This window comes from Diorhabda sublineata, chromosome 2 (assembly GCF_026230105.1).
Source record: "Diorhabda sublineata isolate icDioSubl1.1 chromosome 2, icDioSubl1.1, whole genome shotgun sequence".
NCBI classification, from domain to species: domain Eukaryota; kingdom Metazoa; phylum Arthropoda; class Insecta; order Coleoptera; family Chrysomelidae; genus Diorhabda; species Diorhabda sublineata.
Genome location: NC_079475.1, coordinates 31,816,283 through 31,840,568, shown reverse-complemented (window position 1 = coordinate 31,840,568; position 24,286 = coordinate 31,816,283). Strand labels below are relative to the sequence as shown.

General features: G+C 31.4%; 1 long non-coding RNA gene across 1 annotated transcript in view; it reads right to left on the bottom strand.

The window, feature by feature from the left end:
• Positions 1-3,075: 3,075 nt before the first annotated feature.
• Positions 3,076-24,286, bottom strand: part of LOC130453452 (uncharacterized) — a 31,805-nt gene continuing 10,594 nt past the window's right edge. The window contains exons 2-3 of the long non-coding RNA XR_008911051.1: positions 6,452-6,496; positions 3,076-3,330 (exon numbers count right to left, since the gene is read on the bottom strand). This is a non-coding gene — a long non-coding RNA (uncharacterized LOC130453452). The remainder of the gene's footprint in view (positions 3,331-6,451; positions 6,497-24,286) is intronic.

Sequence of the window (24,286 nt, the reverse complement as noted above, 5' to 3'; positions counted from 1 at the left end):
TGTTTTTTTCTCGTGCCGAAAACCATGTGTGAAGAAAAACAGGAGCAACGTATCCATAAAATTTTTTGTTAAATTGAAAAAAAAATCCGACTGAGTGCTATAAATTGTTGCAAGAGGCCTATGGGGATAATTTTCTATCTCGTGCGCGTGTTTTTGAATGGTATAAGTGCTTCAGTGAGGACCGAGAGAACAATGAAGATGACCAGCGCCCAGATTGCCCTGTGAGTGTTTCAACTTTGGACACAGTGACTAAAATCAACCAAATTGTACGTGCAGATCGTCGAATGAGCATCGGGATGATTACCGAGGCTGTAAATGCCGATAAAGAAACGGTAAGAAAAATTTTACACCAGGAATTACACATGGCAAAAGTCTGCCAAGTGCGAAGTTGGTGCCAAAAAATCTGAATCCTGACCAAAAGTTCTTGCGTCAGCTCAGATTTCCTTGAAAGATTAGAAAGGTTAGAAAAAGATCTCCTTTAAAAGAAAAAATGAATGGTAAGGTGTGTGGCAAGGGGAAGGGAGTATATTGTAGGGGAGAATTCGAATGAAGAATAATTTTCAGAATAAAACCTTTTCAGTAACCAGTGTCGTTATTTAATAGCCAGACCTCGTATTGTTCACAAAATATCTTTTATAATTCGCATATATTACTTTTTAAATAATACTTAGTAGTGATGCCGAAGAGACACAAGTAGATGTGAAGAGTTTATAAATAGGTAAATATGAGCCAGTCTGGTATTTCTAATATAAAAAAACACAGAAAAATTGCTGTAAAGAATCCTAGTAATCTTACAGAAGAAGATATACTGCACTATTTGCAAAATTCCGACTGTGATGAAGATGACGAAATCAGTTTTACGGAAAATAAAGAGACTGATAGTGAGAAACAATATAATTTTTGTGTTTTTCTTTCTGAAGAAGAAGCATTGTTGAAGATAATTCTGCTGCAAATCATTCTTGGCGAGGAACTTGTGATAAAATGGGCAACACACCATTTTTAAAGGACAATAAATCATTAGTAGACCCACTGGAAAGTGCAGAGCCATGAAATTATATTAGAATGCTCCTACATGATAATTTTCAAAACAAAAAAGTACTGGAACAAATCGCTAGGTAGAAATTACCTTTTTAAATCCGGATTGAGAATGGAAATATATTCCAATAAATGAATTACTGCGATTTCTTGAAATAAACTTTCATACTGGTAATATAAAACTTAGTCTTATACAGGACTATCGGAAATCCATTACGTGGACAATCAGATGATCGTCTTTACAAAATTAGGCCCGCTTAGTAATTTTTGAATATTAATATAGACCAAGTATATTATCCTGGTAAAAGCTTCATACTGACAGTATATAAAGAATAAGTGCCATAAATATGGCATTAAAGTATACATGCTGACGAAACCCGATGGTCTTATTCTCCAAATATTGGTGAGCTTGATGCGGTAGGAAGAAAAGGGCATTCCCAAAAGGTGGTTCTGGAATTATTATGTGGAAAACTTCTTTATGGCTATTCAATATGGATATCTTCTATAATTCTTTGTGGATAACTTTTTTCCAAATAATTAAATAAAGTTATTATATTTTTTTTCATAACCTACACAAAAAACGTGCAAATTGAAAAAAAATGTTTATTTATCATGTTTTTACGATTAAAAATAATAACAATTTCTCTTAAAATTGACCTTTTCTTACATATAATCGTTTGTACCTTTTTTATTAAGTAATCATTGAAGTTACATGAACAAAAACATTCTTAAAATCACTTATTGTAATCAAGTGTACAATATTAAAAGTTAACATAGACAAATTGAAAATTTTCATCATAAAAAATGAATAATTTTTTTCCAAAATGTTCGTTCTTTTGTGTAGATTGACAAAAAACTGAACGGTGTTTGATGCTTTGTAAAAACGATTATATGCGATGAAGTGCGGTTATGATCATATTTAAAGACATAAAACTATATGAAATCTCCAGGTGATATTTCCCATATTTTTTCCAAAAATCCGCCATAAAAACGAAGATTTAAAAAAAATCATTGAAATCGGATGATTTTTCGATTTTCTAGAGCTAAAAAACGAGGGGACCGCGAAAGTATAAAATATCAAAACCCCCAAATAGGCTTGGATAATTGTGATAAAGGTGTCCTAAGAAGATATATTTTGAATTATCAAGCGACCCATAAAAGAGTACTAACCTAATTTGAAATACATTAAACTCAACAATCGATCTGATAGGCTGATATTTTTTTCAATATTAATATGTGATCGTTGCTGAAACATTTTAGTTGAAACGTGTAAATATCTGTTGTTTAAATTAATTTAATGAATAAATGTTTTATCTGTACTTAATTATGTATTTTATATCATTGTTTTAATGCTTTCGAAGGTTTTGATTCCCTATTCTGACATACATCCGGATTAAGTTTAAAATATTGGAATTCCCACTACCTTTTTCTTTAAGTAAATATATGCATTCTTATTTCGTATAGACTTGTATTGTTCTAGCAGATATTAATCAATATATTATTAAACACCTATAAATACTATTAATACCTTTATTTACGTTTCCAGAATAATTAAAGGATGTTATTTACCATACTAATTTATACCAAGCGTATATTACCCTCTTTGTCAACCGAATACTTTCTCATCTTAACTTCGTGCCTCTCGTACGTTTCTAGACATTCACTCCTGTATTTGCCAAACTGTAAATCGATTATTCCGCATAGGGCTTACTTATATTTACTATCGATCCCCAGAGAAAGTGTTAAGAAAGTGGATAGCCCGGTTTATTCGACCTGACAAAACTGACTCAATATTATCACTAACATGCCTGACTCATTCATTTTTGCAGGCAAGAAATGATAATACATACACGAGGTTCTTTTAACCAATATTTACTTGAAACAGCGTTTCATATCAATGGAATTAAAAATATCTTTCTATACTTAACTTTGGGTAAGCCTTATTATTCAATGAAAAAGTAATATTTACATACTGCAAATACCATATGCCCCTGGATCATTGGAATATCAGGTATTAATAAATATCTTATACATTGCAAAACAAACTAGACAGATTTATTGATGAAAAAAAATTGAAAAGTTTCAGTTAATAGTGAAGTCACATATTTTTTTGTCAATATCTGAAATGTCTAAGCCAGATTTAAATTTTTCACAAATTCCAAAACAATATTCGTCGATAGGAATTTGACCAATACGTATATGTCTCACAACCACATCAGCGGATATCGTATCCCATGAGATATTTGACTTCTCCAAACAGTTCATATTTTTCTGTGATTCCCGCGAGGATGCGATCTAAAAAAATAACGTAGAACGGTCATCAATTGATCTTGAGATATACCGGTTATGAAAATATAACAATTGATTATAGATTGTACATAAAAAATCATTTATGTGTTTAATTTGAATTTGAATCATTAATGCATCTAGATTTCTCGATTTTAGGTCTCTTCTGTTATGAAATTATTTTTTTTAATAATTTTGGGAAGAAAGATAAAATTTGACTTTCCGACTTTTCTTTGAGTCTTTATCAAAATATGATATTGACACGGACAATTTGCGTTTTTATATTAATCAATAGATCACCTGCACCATGAACATCAAAATAAGAATAAAATTGAAATAGAAAATATTCTGATAAGAAAAATTAATTTTTCCTCAGTCCTTACATCTCAAATATGTAGCAATATTTAATCAATCAAATTATTTGTAGTTTTATTAGAATTTACAAAATATAGCTATAAATTTCACTCAAATTATTTAAATCTTTTTTATCATTTATAGCTTTTTCGTTTTTATGAATGTGAACCATTTCTAAAAATTCTAAAATTCAATTTCTAAAAATCTTTTTCGTGTATTAGATTCCATTACAAGAATTTTTTAATCTTTATAAATGAATTTATGTTTTTTTGATATTCCATGGTTCGTTAATGTAGTTCTATTTTTTAATCGTATAGATGATATCTTAGTCTATTTTCTTGATACTGAGATGTCTGCCCTATGTAGACAGCGTCACAATTAGTTCAAGGCAATTGATATATAATATTTCTCCTTTTATTTTTTGGTGTTTTAGTTTTAAATTTAGTGAAATATTTGGATAACGTATTGTGTCTTTTATGACTTATAGTAATATCATATTTATTAATATAATTTGATATTTGTTGGGAAAGTCCTTGTACATATGGAGAGGAAAAATGTTTTATGTTTGATGTTTCGTTTCTGTTCTGTTTTTTAATTGATTGTAGTGTCTTTGTATCATTTTTAGTAGATAAAAAATTGGATTTCACTTTTTTTATTAAAGTGGAAATATTACACAGCTTTCAGCTTTACGTGAAATACTATCGATAAACTACTGGATCCCAATGGAATATTTCACCATCTAGTCTAGATATTTGAGTTTAATTTGTTATGACGCTCTTGATATTACTTCTGGATTCTAACTATTCAATAAATTTGACGAAATCTTTGAAGCCAAAATATAATATTTATATATAATATAATTATATGATATATAATTATTGGAAAAGTTCACAATGACCAATGAAATTTCCTAGTCAGAAGAAGAAGCAAATAGGGCAATCATGGTATCTTGTATGATGTAGAAACACTGAGGATTCTCAGTGTTGACAGCCGATTCATTAATCCTACTTCTTCCAGAAAGTTCAGGAGGGCCATCAATACCAAGGATCTCGATTTTCTATTTCACACTATATATGTATGTATGTAGCATGTATTTATATATTTGGGGTCTCATATACACGGCGTTCCAAAGGATCTATTGTGTCCCACTTTCTTGCTGAGATACTGGACAACCCAATGTTTAAGTCTAAAATGTAGGATGGCTGTAATTGTCAGAGCTCTACTTCTTCTATTTCAAGCGCTCTCAGGTAGAGTAATCCACACTAACCCAGATGTAATTTTCTTCATAGTCTCTCATGCTTCAAGAGAATGAATGTAAAAAGTAGTTTCAAGTATCTATTGGGGGGGGGGGGTCAATCGGTACATTTCTATTTGTATGAACACCATATGGTATTATTACGAAATACTTCGATGCTATGTTGAATTGGCAGACTCGTGGCAACAAAAATTGGAAAAAACTTGATGTTGTATGTGAGTTATATACATCCTTTCGATTTATAATAGCCCTCAACATCGATGTATTCTCTAAAATTAATAATAGGATACTACTGATTTAGACCAATACCTGAGATAAAGAATTTAACTGTGCTTAGAAATATTTTTTAATCATTAGCATAAGCGTATTCAATTAAATTGAACGTAATTTGTGCCTTTTCCATATTATAATAAATATTTCATTGATGATTTTGATTGAAGGGTAGTCTCACGTAATCACTGATCATGTTGGAAGAATGACTAAATATATAATGTTGTCCATCATAAGGTGAGCTTTGTTTCCCTTCCTACTTTGTAAGTACAGAACTGTTTTCTCAATTAATCCAAATATTTCAGAGGTTGACAACATTTTTACTTCGCTGACCATATTTTTATTTCTTGCCATATTTGTAGTGACATTTGTCAAAATTTCACATGAATCTTGGAGATAGATTAGTTCCAATAATCTTATGAAAACCTTTTCTTAATACTGAATTGTAAAGTTGACTATACACTACTAATTTGAGTCTGGAAAATGGGACTTTATGGTATCATTTTCAACAGCACTTTTTACCTCTTATTTCTTACGTCAGTCGCAAAACATCTCATATTCTTTTTCGTACCTTTTCGAAGACTGAAATGGAATAATTGCTTCCGCACTTTTCTCAACAATTTCAGCCATTCTTTCGGAAAATATTTCCAAAAACCCATATGTCTGACTTTGTTTACAATGTTACCTTAGTGACTTCTGTCAAATATAACATTTCATATTTTAATATAATTTTGGTTTGGATATATATATATATATATATATATATATATATATATATACATATACATATATATATATATATATATATATATATATATATATATATATATATATATATATATATATACGTCCGTGAAGTTATTATTACGGTACTCGATTAGATATTCTTGACTCGGCTCCCTCGTCGCCTCGTCCATAAATATCTCTCTCGTACCGTACTACCTTCCTTATAACGCAAATAACTATTCTCTTGGTTACGTCAATATTTACAAACGGTTACTAAGTGTTAAGTTAAGGTTTTTGGATGTTTATAGCTCATTATCTTCAATTCCAAAGTGAAACTTCTCATGTGATGAGAATAAATTGAATAAACTTCTTTGATTAGAAAATAACAACAACTTGATGAAACCTCAAACCCAAAAATTGAGAAGTTCTAAATATATTTGCATAATTTTCAGTAATAGTAAATATTTTTGTACCAAAATATGTGCCATATGTTTTATATCAATATCAAATATTGAAATTACTCACATGTAAAAAAATTAGTAATAAACTCGTGCTTAACATCGTGGTATACTAAAATTCAATAGAAAATAAATGTAGACATCATTAAACCTGTAATAAATTAGAAAACGGGAATAATACTAACCCACAACAAATATAAGGACGTAATTATTAATTATCTATTGATTTCAATTTCAACACCTAAATGTTTCATAATTGTTTGAATGTTAACATAATTAAGTGATATGAATAACAATGGACAATGTTAATTCATAGATCATTTCATTTTTTATTGGTTTGACAAATATGGTTTATTGCTAGCAGAAAATAATAATAGTGGAGATTGGGAAATAACAGAGCCGGACTTAGAGTCATCGTGGTCCCCGGGCCAAAATACTTAAGGGGCCTATGTAAGGCGGGCGTTTTACGTGAATTCTTACATCAAGATGATTTTTCGGAACTTTTAAAATGATTGCGCATAAAAAAAATTATGTTGATTCTGAACATTGGCTATGGATGTATTTTTTCGCTTGCATTCATATGTTTAAAAATCAATCATATGGCTCGTCGCGAGGCCCCCCCGCAGCGGGGGCCCCCGGCGCACGCCCGGGTTGGCCCATGCCTAAGTCCGGTTCTGGAAAACAAGAATAAATAATAATAATAACGACGCAGCTACAAACTTCAACTCAAAAAAAGAAATGCATCTAATAATTCTGGTTATAACTGGGCCACAATTCAAAACCGAAATTTGTTGAAATTGGAAAATAACGCATTAACGTTTCCTAGGATCTTATACTGGTCGCTACCAATTTTTTGCCGATTTTCCAGCCACTGACTACACCGGAAGTAGAGAGCCGACTATTTTGTAACAAAACTAGAGAAATAAGTACATGTCTAGATAAAAAAACATGGATATTTTTCCTAATACGAAAATGAACAATTGATTTATTTAGTATCTGCAAATCTATGGTCTCAAATACAAAACCTATAAAGCTTATATCAAAGTGAAGATAGTTTATAAACAAAATTGGAAATATTAGCATCGGTAAGACCACCATCTCGGCTCTCGCCATAATTTTCATGAGACCAGTATTACAAGTCAACCATCATAATTACCTACATCAAGGGTCTCCAAACTACGGCCCGAGGGCCACATCCGGCCCGTGGACAGATTTTGTCCGGCACGCGGAGAGCTAGCATACTTGAAAACTCCTTCTAGAGAACATATTTTTTATAGCATATTAAATTTAGATTACTGAAGTATTCTAATTTAATGTTGACTAATTATTAATATGACATCTACATTGATATGGTCATGGGCTAACTACTCATAACATTGTTGTAGGCTTATTGTTATTGTTTTTGTGATAAGTTGGATAAAGAAATACACAATTGTAATGAGTAAAGACATGTATAATATGCAGAAAATCTAACTTCAGTATATAATAACTAACAAATTATTGAAATGAATCCAACTAACATTTTATACATTTTAAATAAAAACATAACTTATAACAAGCATAATGACATATAAAATACTAATGAGATTTATGTAATTGAGATTTTCCACTGACAATAGTTTGTAGTTGTGGACTAATTTTACTTGTACCAATTATTAAAAGAGATTTAAGATTCTCATCAGTTAATTTAGATCTGTAAACATTTTTTGTGTACTTCATTTTGGAGAAGGTCTTCTAACACAAATAACTAATACCAAAAACAGAAAACAGCCCACGAGCAAATTTATGTAAATTATCAAATTGTGTCAGTGGAAGATTCTTATAAAATTCCAACAAAGATGAGTTTTAATATTAGTTCTTAATTATATCACTGCACTGTAGATTAATCATTTCCATTTGAAGTTCCGGGGCTAGGGTTTCAATGTCAGTATCGAAAGGATTCTGAAAAATCTTAATTTGATTGGCAATGGCATCAATGTCCGAGAAACGAGTATCAAAATTTATTTTCAGAGCACTCAATGTTTCGATTGCAAAATCGATAGGAAAATCAGTCTCAGTGGTGTGGCTGAATATTTCACATGCTTTAAAATGTGAAAAACATTTACTTCGTATTGTGATTGAAACAGTATCAATTTCTTCCGGAATGATTTGATATTAGTGTATAAATCAGGCAGATGCTGGTTTTCTCCTTGCAATCTCAAATTCAGTTCGTTCACATGTTTTGTCAGATCAACATAGAATGCTAACTTCCACAACCATGCATTGTTTTGTAATTCAGTAAGAGGGCGATGCTTTCCATTCAAAAAAATTTCGATCACTGCTCGAAGTTCAAAAAAGCGCTGAAGGACTTTCCCACAACTAAGCCAACGTACGGCAGTAGGATAAGGTAAGTCATTTTCTCCAATCTCTTCAATAAATTGTTAGAATTGTCGGTAATTCAGCACAAAAGATCTGATAAAATGATGACAGTTGATATGACTGGTTTCAGAACTTCAGACATATCCAAACATTTACCGCACAAAGACTCTTGATGAATGATAAAATGTAAGACTAATGGTTTTGAATCACCGTCATTTTCTACAGCCTTTGACACTCCTTTATCTTTCCCACTCATGTTTTTGCCTCCATCAGTAATACATTTCAAGTTTTTCCATCAAAGGTTCTTTTGATTAATGGTCATTTCAACTCCTTTAAAAATATCTGTACTAGTATGTGCCATACTATACATACAAGTTCTTCATGCACTTCATAGCTTTTATGTACTCCTCGAATATAAATCAAAACCTGAGCAGTATCTGACACATCCGTTGACTCATCCAAGGCCAAAGAAAACCACTCAACATGTCCATTTTTGTTGAGAGGATATATTTTCAGCGATGTTTTCTACCCTTCGAGCCACAGTGTTTGCTGACATACTGACAGTTTTTAATAAATTTACCTTGTCAGGGCACATTTCTCCATCGGTGAATGGTTTTCCTTGTTTTGCAATTTCAAGAGCCACACGAAAGCTGGCACGAGTTGCAGCCTCTTGTTCAGTTTTGAGTTTTGTAAATGAAGATTGATGCAATTTCAATCCGCGCTTCATAGCTTCGAATTTTTCTGCCGACAAACTTCCTGTATATTTTAAGTAATTTTGAAAATTTTTCATAATGACGTTTGATGTTATATTCTTTGAGAACAGCTATGCTTTCATTGCAAACCAAACTAACGCCTTGTTACTGGACTCAAATACGAAATACTGAATGTTACACTGATCTTTGAAATTTATGCATTTACTATCAATTTTTCGCTTCTTTTCCTTACTACTAAATCACACACAAAAGCAACAATTCAAATCAAAATACTGTTATAAAGATGTCTTAAACTTAAACACGCACAAACACGTTTAAAGGAGGTACGCATTATTTTATTTCACAACAGTGTCATAGGAACTGACTCCTCATGGCTCGTACTCTACGACTAATCTAGAAATTACAGATAATGACAGAAAAATTAATAATATGCAGTGTTGCCGTTTTGCGTTTTTTTTCATCAGTGGACTATTTCACTTTTTATCCCCAGTATCAATGATAACATGGTTTTGCCCTCGGAACTTACTGGAGTAATCAGTTTGGGCCTAAGGCTGGAAAGTTTGGAGACCCCTGACCTAGATCAACAAACTGGGTAGCATAATATGGACAGTTTGGATCAAGAGGGCTTCAATTTTTTTACTATTACTATCGTATAATAATTGAATTCACAGTAAAATTGATTACTTCTCTGATAGTTATTGATTTCTTTCACTGTCTCTTAAATTCTCACTTTATTTACACACTATACAATACACTTAACTTATAATAAATTAATTATTTTTATCATTTGAATAATAATAATAATCCTAAATAGAATTCTACAAAGTTCTAGAACAAAAAAAAAACGCTACAAATGAATAAATAAACTTACCAACAAATTATTTTACAGAAATACTGTCAGTGAATCGCCTGCTATAATAAAGTTTTCAAAAGCTAATATAAAGGCACGTCGGCCATTTATAAAAGTTAATGAAATGCACCGCGCGAATTCCCCGAATTTTAAAATTCCATTGTAGTTCTATCGAAATTATAATCTCTTCAACACCAGTAAAATGACTTTCCTTTTTTTATTTTTGAGTTAATATAAACTTTCTGTATCTTGATAATTCAACAATACTATAATTGACAGTTTTTTCTAGCTTCGTTATAAAGATTATGGTGAATCTGTGACTGACAATTTGTCAGATACTTCTCTTATCAAATTCCTACACGGAACTGTAGACCTGGCTGGTGAGTAACGGGGCTAACGCAATCCCTAAATATTTAAAAATATTTTTTCAAAAAATTTGCCATATTTAATTTATTGTAGCTCAATTTTAAAAGAATAAAAAAACTAGGCAGACGATTTAATCGAGATTACGAGTATAACATTGTCGATAAATGTATGTATTATGCAAAATAATTTGAAAATGTATTTCAGGCATCTTGAAATTTCTAGATAGTATTATTTATATTATTTTGGTGGGGATTTTTACCTGCTAAGTGATCTAACAAATAATTTAAAGGTGAAGTGCGTAGCGCTGTAAACTATTTGTAGTGTAAGAGACAGCGTTTATCGACAACTGTCTGCATTTATGGTCGGAATTTCAGAGGGAAAAAATGGGAAATTTTGTGATTATCTTATGAAACGGTTTATAGAAAAATCAATAAGAAATATTGGATCCAATCGCAAAAAAAAACATAATATTTTTTAATTAACGTTAAGAATTTCTTACAACAATTTGTATGATAACTTTCTGTTTGGTTAGAAATAACTGGCAAAACAATATTATTATATTTCAATCCATGATGTTACTGGATCTCTAATACTTTATTTGAGAGTTTTCTCTACAGAAGCAATCACTTTATTATTGTCTTTTTTTCAAATCACAAAAACTTATTTTCCACTAGACATTTCAAAATTATTTAAAACACGTGTAGTAACACCAATATTAGAACTAGATGACTGTGAATAACGATTCTGAAAATCTCACAAGAAACCTAATGACCGTTGTAAGACACGTAACTTCGCGCCAAACAAGATCTGCCGATAAATGCTCTCTTAAACAACTTGTCGATAGCGCTACATGACCTGGCAATGTATAAAGTCACTCAAAATGATATAAATAATACTCTATGTCTATAGAATTTTTGAGTTGCTTAAATATATTTTTCATATTTTTTTGTAAAATTCTTTTGCACGTTACGGACAATTAAATCGTCTGGCTTATTTTTTTTATTCTTTTATCATTTAATTACAAAAATTGCAAATTACTCAAAATTTTTTAGTGGTTGATTTAGTCATACTACTAACTAGCCAGGTCTGTAGTTCCGTATTGGGATATAACAGGAGAGCTATAAGACAATCTATCAGCAATCGTCTTATACCACAAATTATCTATTTTATAGAAGTCTTATTCAGACGACAAGTCAAGTATTTTCAATTTAGAATCCTATATGGGTCTGTCAATACATGTAACTGGCAAACAAGTATTCAAAGCAAATAATTTTCTATGTGCACTGCAATGGCGACTCGCATTCTGGTTGTTATCTTACAAAAACACAACTGGAAAATATCAATCCTGCGGTATTGGATTATTCCGCATTGAGACCACATCATCAATCTCTCATCTGTATTCAGAACTTTAAAATTTGTTTGGTGGAAAGCCCTTGAAGTTGATAGAAACTGAATCAAGGGTCTAGCAGCATAGTTCTTTGCTAAAAACAAACACGACACGAAATATTTAGATGTTAATGATAATTATGGTGGAAAGACCAATAATATTGACACTGACGAAAACGGTTATAGGGTTCTTATTTAAAAAATGAACCTTGTATAAGCCTACTAGAGCGTCACAGTCATAAAGAATAAAAAGGTATAAAAAGTACCTATAAAACAAATATGTCCTTCAAAACAAATTTGAAACAAGAATTATCTACTAGTATTAAAATATTGAATTAATATTAGTTAAGATACCTAGTGAAACCATTTATAAATGTAAATATGTTTTCCCTTTTATCTCGTCATCCAATCTGACAGAGTCGACGTAACAATTCTCCCGAGTAAAATATGTAAACTGCTTCATTATTCTGTTGCATTCGAACTAACTATCGTTAGTCGGGAATAATTCCCACTTTTCTATCCCCATTAGAAACTCTTTTCAGATGGATAATAGGGAGCCATCAGATACTCATGTTTCTTGTGTTTCGATAAAAAGCGTGAATACACTACACGTTTCATTAATAAATCCGTAGGCACTCAACTACAGGGTATACTGAGAAATATACACCTGGAAAGCGTTCACAGAAGCCAAACCATCGATTAATTAATAATTAACAATAGGTTAATTCTACCATATTCAATTTTTAAATGTGATCTGATAATTATTAATGACAGGTTTTGGAAAAATTGACAGAAATCTGTCATTCACAAATTGAGTCAATTGCAATTTTTGATTGAATATGACTTAGTGGTTAGTTGAAAGTAGCCTACTAGATGAATTATAATTTTCACGCTGTTTTAAGTTTTTCCTTATGCCAGCAACATTATCTTTGATAGTATGTAGTACAAATGTTCATCTATTTATCCATCAATTTCGCAAGAAATATTTGATTTTGTTTTGACACCTATTCTAGGTATTTTCAATAAATAATTACATTTTATGATAATTTTCTCAAGAATGTCTCTTTATGGCGAGCGATTTCCTTGGCATGTACAACGAAATAAAAATCTAATATCACTTAAACCATAAATTTCATCGAGTCAAATAAAGAGTACCTTTTTGTTGAAAAATCTATTGAAAAATTTATTTTTGCTATCTTTGGATTGTAGGTTGTCCCTGTAAAAGAAGTTACGGATTGTAATTCATAATGTTCGAATAATTTCGAAAATATACTTTAATATAAGCTGTAGTTTCGCAACTTTAAAGGCACATATATATATATATATATATATATATATATATATATATATATATATATATATATATATATATATGTACATTTTGTCCTGGAACAACCTGTAAATATTATTCATTTAACCAAAAGATACACTAAATCAATAATTAGACTTTGGAAATGTTAATTGACGTGAATTCTTTATTATCTCATTCTTTATTATCGTTTTTTAAAACGAGTGAAGTTTTTTCTTGGTTTTGTAAAATTTAGTTCCATGTCTGGTCAATAACAAGTTGTGATATCGGAGTATGTGAATCTTTTGAGAAATTTGTCATTTAGATTAAGCCGAAACGCAATGATCCACATCAGTAGAACCATATAAAAAATCTGCAGCCACCATCAGATAACATTAAGTGAAAATGTCACCCCACCACCTTCTATCGAATTTTCGAGTTTTGGATCGTGAACCGTTGTTATTGTGTATATCCTAGAGGTGGAAGCAAATTTTGATTGGTGCCATCGAAAGTATCAAATACATTTTGTGATTTTTTTATAACCATGTAAGGTTGCCTACCATTTGGTCCCAGAAGTCCTGTCGGATGGTCTCAATCTGTGTGGTCACTTAAACCTCATTGAAGTAAGTGCCTTTTTTGGAATTGACGGGCTTAATGCTCCTATGGACAAAAAATCGTAGATTTTCCCATCTGATTAATAATAATTGTAGTTTTGACTGCATCAATTACAAAGCTTACAATTTGGACCGAACTCTTTTTGTGAGGAGCTAATCTAGTCTAAATCAATTCACACTTTTTCATCAAACGAGAAATACTGGATTTATAATTAAAAAGCTCGAAAGGAGGAGTTTTATTGTGGATATTGAATATAATTTTCCTGCTATATGGAAAAATGATGTACGAAATGGAAATGGTGGACTGGATATTGATCGACCTCTGTCACGTTTTCTGTTGAAATGTAATTCAACATTCTAAATGTTCTTTTCAATAGATAATCATAAAACTTTTCTATAGCTTTAACTTATAGGCAAGCAATAAGCGGTGGCTACGTAAAAAGGATAAGATATATTGAATAACTAAATTCGTAATAACTCAAATGACTATAGATAAGCTCATACAAATCTTAAATTAAATGAGTCAAGCCACATTATACAAGACACTTACCGCTTTATTTTTCTCCTTACCTTTATTTTTTATTCAGTAGTATTCCTTATTTTCAAATGAATATTATGGGGAATCACTATTTGAGCTGCTGTTTGTTACAATATAAATTCAATGAATGTTAGTGAAGTCTCCAAATCGGAATACAGATAAAAATGGTGGGTATGTAACGATATAGCGGTGGCTATATAACGATATAACTACCCCTAAATACACAAAATCCTTATGAACGTCTCGCTATATTTGAAGTTTCCAAGAGCCACTGGGATAAGGTGACTTTACATACAAAGTATGTACTCAAGTGAATATCTTTAAGGAATATAGAATTGAGATTTGATTTCACACAACTATTGTCAAAAAAGTATTATCTCGTAGAAAGGATTACAGTTTTAAACATTGTGAAAGAATTGAATGGAATGCTATTGTCTATTATTGGAAATCATAAATAACACTTAAAAAATAATTGTTGACATTAGAAGAGTAACACCAAAACTAGAAGTAATTTGTTGACTTTGATCAATAATAAAATGATAGTATTTTGCGATATATTTAATATTAATAATCAATTATTTCTAGAATTTAAATCATTTCGGATTTCCGTCAAATGCTAGTGTATAGCAATTGTCCTTAAAATTTCCCAATTTGATATTGTGATCTTGTAATTGGTAATAAATAAGAGTACTTCTTCTTTTGGTACTTGTACTATTGTATGGTACAGTTGTTATTGTTAATTGCTAACACCATTTTGCTTTCTTGTTGGAATGTGTTGTTTATGTTGTTGTCGATGTTCGACAATTGCGGTTGATTTCCATGTGCCAATTTGTTTGCTCATGGCAATTACTGTCAAACATTATGGTAGTATTGAAATAAAGAGTTAGATATGATATTTATATCAAACATATTCATGATATGTAACTATTCATGTAGCAGGTTTGCATTAAACCCGTATTCATACAAACTGTGCATAACAGGGATGAAATAATTCAAAATTTTGATTTTAATGATGGCTCAGAAGCAATCAATGATCTGGTGCTTCTCTAAATAAAAGACAGTTTGTAGGGCTTGGTTTTTTTGGTCGATAACTTTCAGACTGACGTTGCTAGCTTTATATGTTGACACACATTTTCAAAGATACGGTTTTTTGCGTTTAGTACCAGTCAATAAAGTTCTAATGTGCACCTGTAGAAGTCACGTTATATTTTTTAGGCAGCAGATTTTCAGTTGTACTTGTGGGTAGTTCCAATATTTCAAGAGAGATATTGCTATACATTTCTTCATCATAAAAAACTTCGTACCAATCTTAGCATTAATCTTGAAATACGTGAAATAAACAGAGGTCAAGTTAAAGAACTGATATTGTACAAATTGACACAACTAGCACCAAAATATTGCATTTTTAATCTAAACTTAGCTTGTAATATGACTTTGCATTATATTATTTCAGAGAAATCTCGATAATATTCAATTGACAACAGTAAGATCTGTCATAATGTGTTAATATTCTCTTAACAATACATTGATTATGTTATAGTGGTAGATATAATGACATATAATGCAACCTTGTGCATTTTCTATCCATATATAGGAAAGATTCATACACATATGACGTCTTTCAAATAAAGTTCGAAACTGAGTCTGGTAACTGAATTTCCCAATGGACAAAGGACTTTCCCCTTTCCATACACCTGGATCTGACAAAGTCAATCGGAGTAGTGAGTGAAAAATTGTTACGAAGAAAATGTATTGTCTGTCACCCTCGTCTCCGTATGCACATTGGAGGCACTATGTAAACAGAAGAACTATAATGATTTGAAATCTACTTTTCTTTCAATATCTATCAATTATAAGTCCATAGTCCTACCATTCATTATTGTCAAGAAAATAAATAATGAGAACGACATTTCTACTCAATTTATTTGAAACAGATCTATTTGTTTAATAAACTGAAAGCCAGAAACCAAGAAGTAGTCTACGTATTATTCGTACTACTGCTTTAACAATTTTGTGATCCAATTAGACATCATCAAATAGCTCAGTTACTACAATTATTCCCATAGTCGATCATTATTGAAATCTTAAATCAGGAGGACTCAGCTGTATAGTTCACCTACAAGAAATGAGTCGACAAATTATAGAAATAAACTCATTTGGAAATAAAATACTTTACTTGAAATTGAAACACTTTATTTGAAAACAAAGAAGTTAATTGGATTTATGAATATGAACTAAGATACTAAAACCTCTATCAGAAAGAATATACAAATATTTTCATGATCAGCATTTAGAAATCCTTCTTAATATTTGCTAATTTTTCCAGCTATCAGCATAAATTGTGTTCCTATCTGTACTGTTTGTACGATCCGGTGTTAAGGATCTCTAAAAAGGATATAACCTTTAGGATTGTTGAATTTAACCCAAAATATGTTTGAAATCGAGTTTTGAATTAATTAAGTGCCAAAGTGCTTTGAAGATGAAACTAAAAGACCGGTGACGAATAAGGCTTTACTCACCTCCAATCTTATCCAGTTGTGTAAAACATCAGAGAGCTCTCTTCAAAACAGTTTTGTCAACCACTAGCAGTATTGTGTTCTCTAACTCAAGCCCGTAGAAAAACGGTGAAAATTAACATTTGCGAGTTTATTTAAGGTATGAAATCTACTAACTAAATTTCTTTATATAAATGCTCGTTCAATAGTAAAGTGAAAACTATTAGAGGCATAAAAAAACAATTGTGGACTTTGTTGTAATTTTGGTTGTCAGCCTTGCAAGAAAACTATTTATATATTTATTGGAGATCCAGCTCTGTAATAATTTTATCAAAAAAGGTAGAGCCAATTCTATTAGGAACAGTGAAAACAAACCAGTCATCTGCTTCTCTACACCTACTTTTCAAGTAATACTCGTCAACACTCATTTTTACGTTTAGTTAACAAACATTAATTTTGACAATGGAATATGGTCCAAATACCTTTATGTTTCGATTATTGTCCACTGATAAATGACATGAAGAATCAGCAACTAACATAGTAAGAAGAAATCCAAAATATAATTGCATTTGGCCGGCGAATAACAGGATTGCTGTGTGTGAGCAACAAGATGGCTTTTTATTAGTGCAATCGCGTTTTTTATTACAAAATAAAAAGCTGTGATCAAATCAGATGTTATTCGCTTCAAAACATTTCTAACTATGATAATCTCTAATATTATGTTTAAAAGGTAATTAGTTTTAATATCTTAGGACTTTTCGGTAACTATGATCGGGTTAACTCGATCAAGATCTAAATATTGGATAGCTCAGCCTAATCACGTTCACTGTTGTTAGGAAACTGATCGAGTAATCGGCTCGTTATCATTTGATAGGATCCTTTCTATCCTGATAGAACGGTGGGTAAATGCGATCAGCTGACGCATTGTGTCATTTGTCTTTGCTAAGTTGGAATTTTTAGAACCGTTGGTGATAGTTGTACCTAGATACTGTTTACACTACCACTACACCAACACTCTCAATTACACTGTCTGACACGCTTTTTGATAACCAAGGTATCGTCATTAGATACTGACTTTATAATTTCTTTAATTTCTTTTTATTTCTTAGACCTTTTGTTATCGAAATAATCTTGATTTTAGATCTCCTCTGTATAAATAATTTTTAAAACATAGATAAAAAATTGATGTTTCAAATTATCTTCAGTCTTTATTAATTCTCATGAGCATGGATAAGTTATAGAAGTTGCTGATTTTATACTTTAAGGCATTTCAGCTCATATACTTTCTGGAATTTCAGCGGAAAAATAGATAATTAGAATCAAAAATCGTGTGTGTGTAATGTAAAAATCGTTTATAACTGCCCAATAACACATATTAAACATCTAGAATATAACTAAATATCATGAAAGAACGCACAAAAAAGTAGTAAAAATCCAAACTTCGTGTTGTTCATGTTTTGAATTGAACATGACCTTCGGAAATTGTAATCTGAATCTCGTACTGGATTAGGATCAAAGGTTCGCAATAATCTGGTGGTTGATCTATGTGAATTATATTTTCCGAAAAGTAGTTTCCATATTATAAGACGGAATACATAATTTGTTTCATGGGCATACAATAAATTTGTTCGATTTCTATAAAATATATAAACTTTCTTCTGCTTCTTAATTTTTCTGTGACATGTTCTTCTTATCTTGTAATCTCAAAGCCTGAAAACTCTTTCTCAATAAGTGATATTCAGCCTAATTTGTAGTGTATATAGCAAATACACTTGAGTCCCGCTAGTCCGAACATGAGTAATCCAAACATCTGCTTAATTCAAACATTTTTATAGTTACAGTACATAATTTAGACTAATGTGAGAATATATTTCCCAAATTAAAAGTAGACAAAGGAAGGTAAATTATGTTGAAAACAAACGAAAATAAAGTACAAATAGTTTGTTTAATAATTACAGACTTAATTGATACAACGCAAACAATAAACAAAAGAAGAAATACGCAGTAAAAAAGATTATAGGTATATACCGTACTGAACCTTATCGTCATTTGTTACAGCTTTAAGAGTCTGTTTTTAGCCGCATAGTTACGCCATTTTCTCATGAACATGACATCCGCGGATGTGGCAGTAGACTTTTGCTCCAAGAAGCGAAGAGATCCAGCGCAGCTGCTGCCTCATGGTAGGAGACTTTCTCCTCTCCCTTCGCGCCCCATTGCTCATCGCCGCTTTCCTCCTCCTTGCCGCCCTGAACCTGTTTACACGTCTTAGTGGCGATGATGTCATTATCTTTCAAAGGTTCAGCGCCATCTGCAGCCATCCATTCATTCACTTCTGCTTCGACTACATCCTCACAACCTGGAATGTTATGTAGCAGTGGAATCAGGTAAACGGAGTCTTTTATTGTAGACTGTTCTTCAAATTCTGAAGATGTCCATAGTTTATTCTAAGATTTTCTTATTGCTTAAACTGTAATATTTTCCCAAGACTCATCTGCGAATTTCCAATCGACAACATCCTTTACGTTTGTTTCTTTAATACCAAAGGGATGGTATTGGCTTGAGTTTCAGTACTTCAGCTCCAGCAATTGCAAATCTCCCTGGTCCATTGGCTGTAGTAAAGGTGTCACATCTGGTGATAAAAAGGCTGCCATCATCTCGCCGCAAGTAAGTTTTTCGATGTTTGAATGGGACGCTGTTTGCAGATTTTCAAGACGTTGTTCAAAATTGCTGAAGCTTCGCACGTTTTTTATTTCAATCACATATTGTGGCTTTGCCAACTTTAATTCTTTTACTAATTGTGTGACACTTTTCACTCTATCCAAACGTTTTAATGTTTCCAGTTGGTCATCAAGAGTTGAGGTTTACGTTTAGTAGCCATTTCACTTTCCTTTCACACTTCAAAACACTAATCTTTCAAACAGTAACACAACAAACAAAAAACACTACAGTACTGTATCTTCACACTTACACAATACGCACGATTCCACAGGTGACTGACCGGTACAAAAAAAATCGAATTAGATTTAGGTTATGTTGGCTCTTCAGTTATGAGGAGGAGAGTGCACGGCGGGATGGGTTAGAGGTGCGTACAGTTGGCATTCTGAAATCATCAAGAGTAGTCTAGCCGCCCCTCACGTTACAAAACTATAAATAGTGGCGCAGTAAACTAGTTTGCTGTTTCAAACGCTTGGTGCATGTAATATTACTTTATTATTAGTAGATAGACTATTGAAACTGGTTTTTATGTATTAGTCATTCATATCATAACACTACGGAGCCGTGAAATTGCATTATTTTTGATTATTTAAATTATTTCGGCTAATGCGAACAAGCAGCTGATCCGAACATTGTTCGATCCCAATTAGTTCGGATCAGCCGAACTCAACTGTACTTAGATACAGTGAACAACTATCCCTCTACAAACAGTTATAAATTACTGGGAAAACTAGAAAACTTCCAGCAATAATTTATTTATTGAATACAGGAACAAATTTGAATTGAGTGCGAATTCAAGATCATTTACTTACTTTACTTACTAAATTGATAAACAACAGAGTTCCATATATTAGAAATAAGAATAAAAACTTATCTGAGCCGTTTGGTTGTTGCCCTCAACTGTTATTGTCCTTGATGGATAAGTAACCGTTGATACTTGTTGACTTGTTGGTATGTTGGTTTGTTATTTTTTGCTACCATAATCTGGTATCTGCAGAGCAGCGATTGTGAAGACGAATATCGCGATACATTTATTAAATTTATTTTTTGATGATTACCTGTAGTAGGCAGTGTAGGAAAGAGAACGTTTTCAGTCCCGAATTAACTATGTCAAACTAACCGAACTTAGTCCGAAGTCGGGAAAACAAAAAAATCTTTCTAAATATTACAAAGGGAAAACTAAAATAGGGTGTATTTGTTGGCCCAAAAATCCGTAAAATTATGAAACATTCTCAGTTTGGAAGTCTTTTATCTGTTAATCTGCTTAGAAGTCATTCAAAATGTTTATGGAAAATTTTTTGGGGAATGAAAAAGTGAAAAATACAGAGAAATTGTTACCTATTTATTGGAAACTTTTCATAAGATGGGAGTAAACATGTCATTCATTTTCTCCTCTCGCATCTGAGTCTTTCCCTGAAGTATGAGTGTCAACAAGAGGAACGTTTTCACCAAGACCTTAAAGTTTTCGAAGAACAAGTCTGGTTTATACTCGTAATTAGTCGTTTTATGTCGAACACAAGCATCTGAATTTTAAAAAGTTAATCTGTTCCTGTTTTTACTTAAAATTAATTTCAATTGTAAAAATATTTACTTCCATTTATAAGTGGACCCGAATGTGGACAAAATGGCAAAGCCAATTTTTTTAATGGTGAAAACCTAATAGGAAGTGATGCCCGACATGTTGATATAATGAAAAAATGATTATCTTCTGTATTTTCCAAATCGCTCGCAATTTCTTGAATTCATCCATCCATGATGTTGAACTTTTAAAATCAATTATTTCTAATTTAATTAAAATTGTCAATTCTAAGATATAGAAAATACTGCAAATTAATAATATTTTCTTATATTTTATCGGGCTTTATTATGAATGTAAACAATTCTCCATGTTTCTCAAGACTTTGAAACCGACTTTCATATTCACTTGTAATGACCGAAATCCAACTTTCGAACATATTTAGATTGTGTTCATCGATATTTTCTTTTTCATGTTCCCTTTTTTACAAAGGAAAGAAATGAAATTATTTAGTTTTCATGCCAGTTTTAAATAATATCAATTTTGAAGTAAAACTCTTCCATTCCTAACACATTTTCAAAATAGTGTAGTTATTTCCTTGGAGTCGTACGTTGAAATCATTATAATGGTTCATTATGTCTGTTAAGAGTAAAAGTCTCAAAAAAAACCATTGTTTATCATTGAGTTCGAGATCATTTTCACCGATTTCGTGACAAAAGATTTATATATCATCAGATCACTCTACAAATCTATTAAGAACTTTGCCAGATTTAACCATCATATTTCAGAATGTAATAAAAATTCTCCATATTTCGATTCAATTTCTTCCAAAAAAGCTTTAAAGCGCCTTTCTATTAATGCTGTTTGCGCTATTATCATGTTTACGATATTTTTCCTTACATTCTTAAGTTGTTGTGTAGATGCCTTTGCGAATAAATTTTCTTCATGTATGATACAATGAAAGGATAAAAGTGAACGGCCAAGTTCATTTTCCATTAGTTTTACAAATCCAACAGTTTTTTCTCTCATACTCGTAGCAACGTCATGAACGTTATGAAAAACAATCTACTTTTTAAATCCAATACTTGTCCATTTTTATAATTTGTATACTCTTGTACTTGACGAAAAATATCAGAATGCGATCATTAATATTCGAGCTATTTATTGATACAAATCTAATAATTATTGCAAGCCTACCAAAACTATTTATGTCGGTACTCTCGTCAACTTCAATGCTCATTATGTAACAAGATAACAAATCATTTTTGACCTGTTCATCAATATTCTTGGCCATATCTTCAACGCAACGCTGGACTGTTCTAGCTGACAATGGCATTTCTTTGATTCTCTCAATTGTTTATTTTTTATTTGCGAAGTCATTAAATGTTCGGAACAATTCATGAATGCGTTTTTCAAAAACTCTCCGTCTGTAAATGGTTTTCCGTTGGTACAAATGCTAAGAGATGTAATAAAGCAGACGTAGCGTGATTGTTGCTGGTAACAAAAACTCTTTAAGAATTTATTTTGTTTTCCAAAATGTAATACACGGTTAGCAATGCAATCAGATTAATCTATATTCACCATTTCACTCACATCTTTATGTTTTGAAGAAAAGTATCGCTCAATATTATAAGCCCTGGCGGTAATTATATCTGTACATGAAGTACATAAATTTGTTAAGTTATTATGTTGTACTGGATTCAAATTTGGTACGTTCATAACTTTGCGATAAAAAATTTTTAATATCTTATAATTTATTTTCAGAACTAAAGTTGGTCACTTGAAATTACCAAATTACTCACGGGTCATAGGTTGCCGACTCCTGTGTTACAGGATTACTGTTGGCCTATTACAAGAAAAACTGATTCAAATAGTTATAAAAAGTAAGCAAAAACAAGTAATTTTTTTATTATCAAAATTATGTATTAATAGGATAGTAGAACGGTGACAATGTTAAAACCATTTGAGGCAATTTTGCACGTCATCTAGTTACTTTTACGCTCGTTCTTCATAAACGACCCGTAGCTTAGTGCCATCTGAAATAAACAACACTATTTACAACAACTAAATTTTTTTGGAAAGATCCCAACTAAATGTGAAATTTTCTTTATCTTCGAAATTCGAATCGACAGTACATTGTTGCCGATTTTACTTTTTATTACGAAAGTGACACAAATTACCTATTCGATAGGAAACTTTACAATAGATAGATAGGGCGTATTTTGAAATATCATGTTTTTAATAATGTTATAGCATGTATTCATCTCGAATCGAAAATAAACTTAATCTTGGTACTAATTATTTGTCACCAATTTCAATGTATAAAAAAAGATTTTTGTAATAAGTTCGTGCAGCACTAGCAAATGAAACAAATACTTTTTCATTAATCTGTTAATTACTTTAATTTCGGATAGAAAGATTTCAGAGCCTCGGTCATGAATGTATTTTGAAACAATCATATTTTGAAGAGGCGAAGAAATAAGTCCTGGCTATTTTGTATGATTTTTTTAACTTTCAGTTGATTTATGTGATTTATCCATTCTCCCCTTTCTTCCTAGGAAAAATATTTTTGATTTTGTTCCGCTTTCGCACTGTATTAATATATTTGATAAAATCAAAAACAATAACTTGTAAAAAGTTCTAACTATACTAATATTTTAAACGCAACGAGATGAAATATACTAAATTTATCATAATACAATATTAGGTCCTTTATAAAATAATGACATGGCAGTTTTCTTTTCAGATAGTTACCATGGGGATCTCATTTTATGTTGTAATTGCATATTCACAAGAGATTTTTTAAAATTCGTGAGAGTTCCTTCTTCATAAAAAACGTTCGCAGTTGCGTTTTCATAATACTTTTTTTTGTAGCTCTCAATTGAGAATTCAGGTTATTGACTTTTTTCCTAGCATTGGTTAGTTCCTTTCTCAACCGTTCATTTTCTTCTTGCAATGACTGCTTCCTACTTCCAATTCCCATAGAACAAAATGGAAGGTTCTGTAACTCTTTCAACCACTCTTCATCTTCATGGTAACTGATAGAACTATCTGTTATTTCAA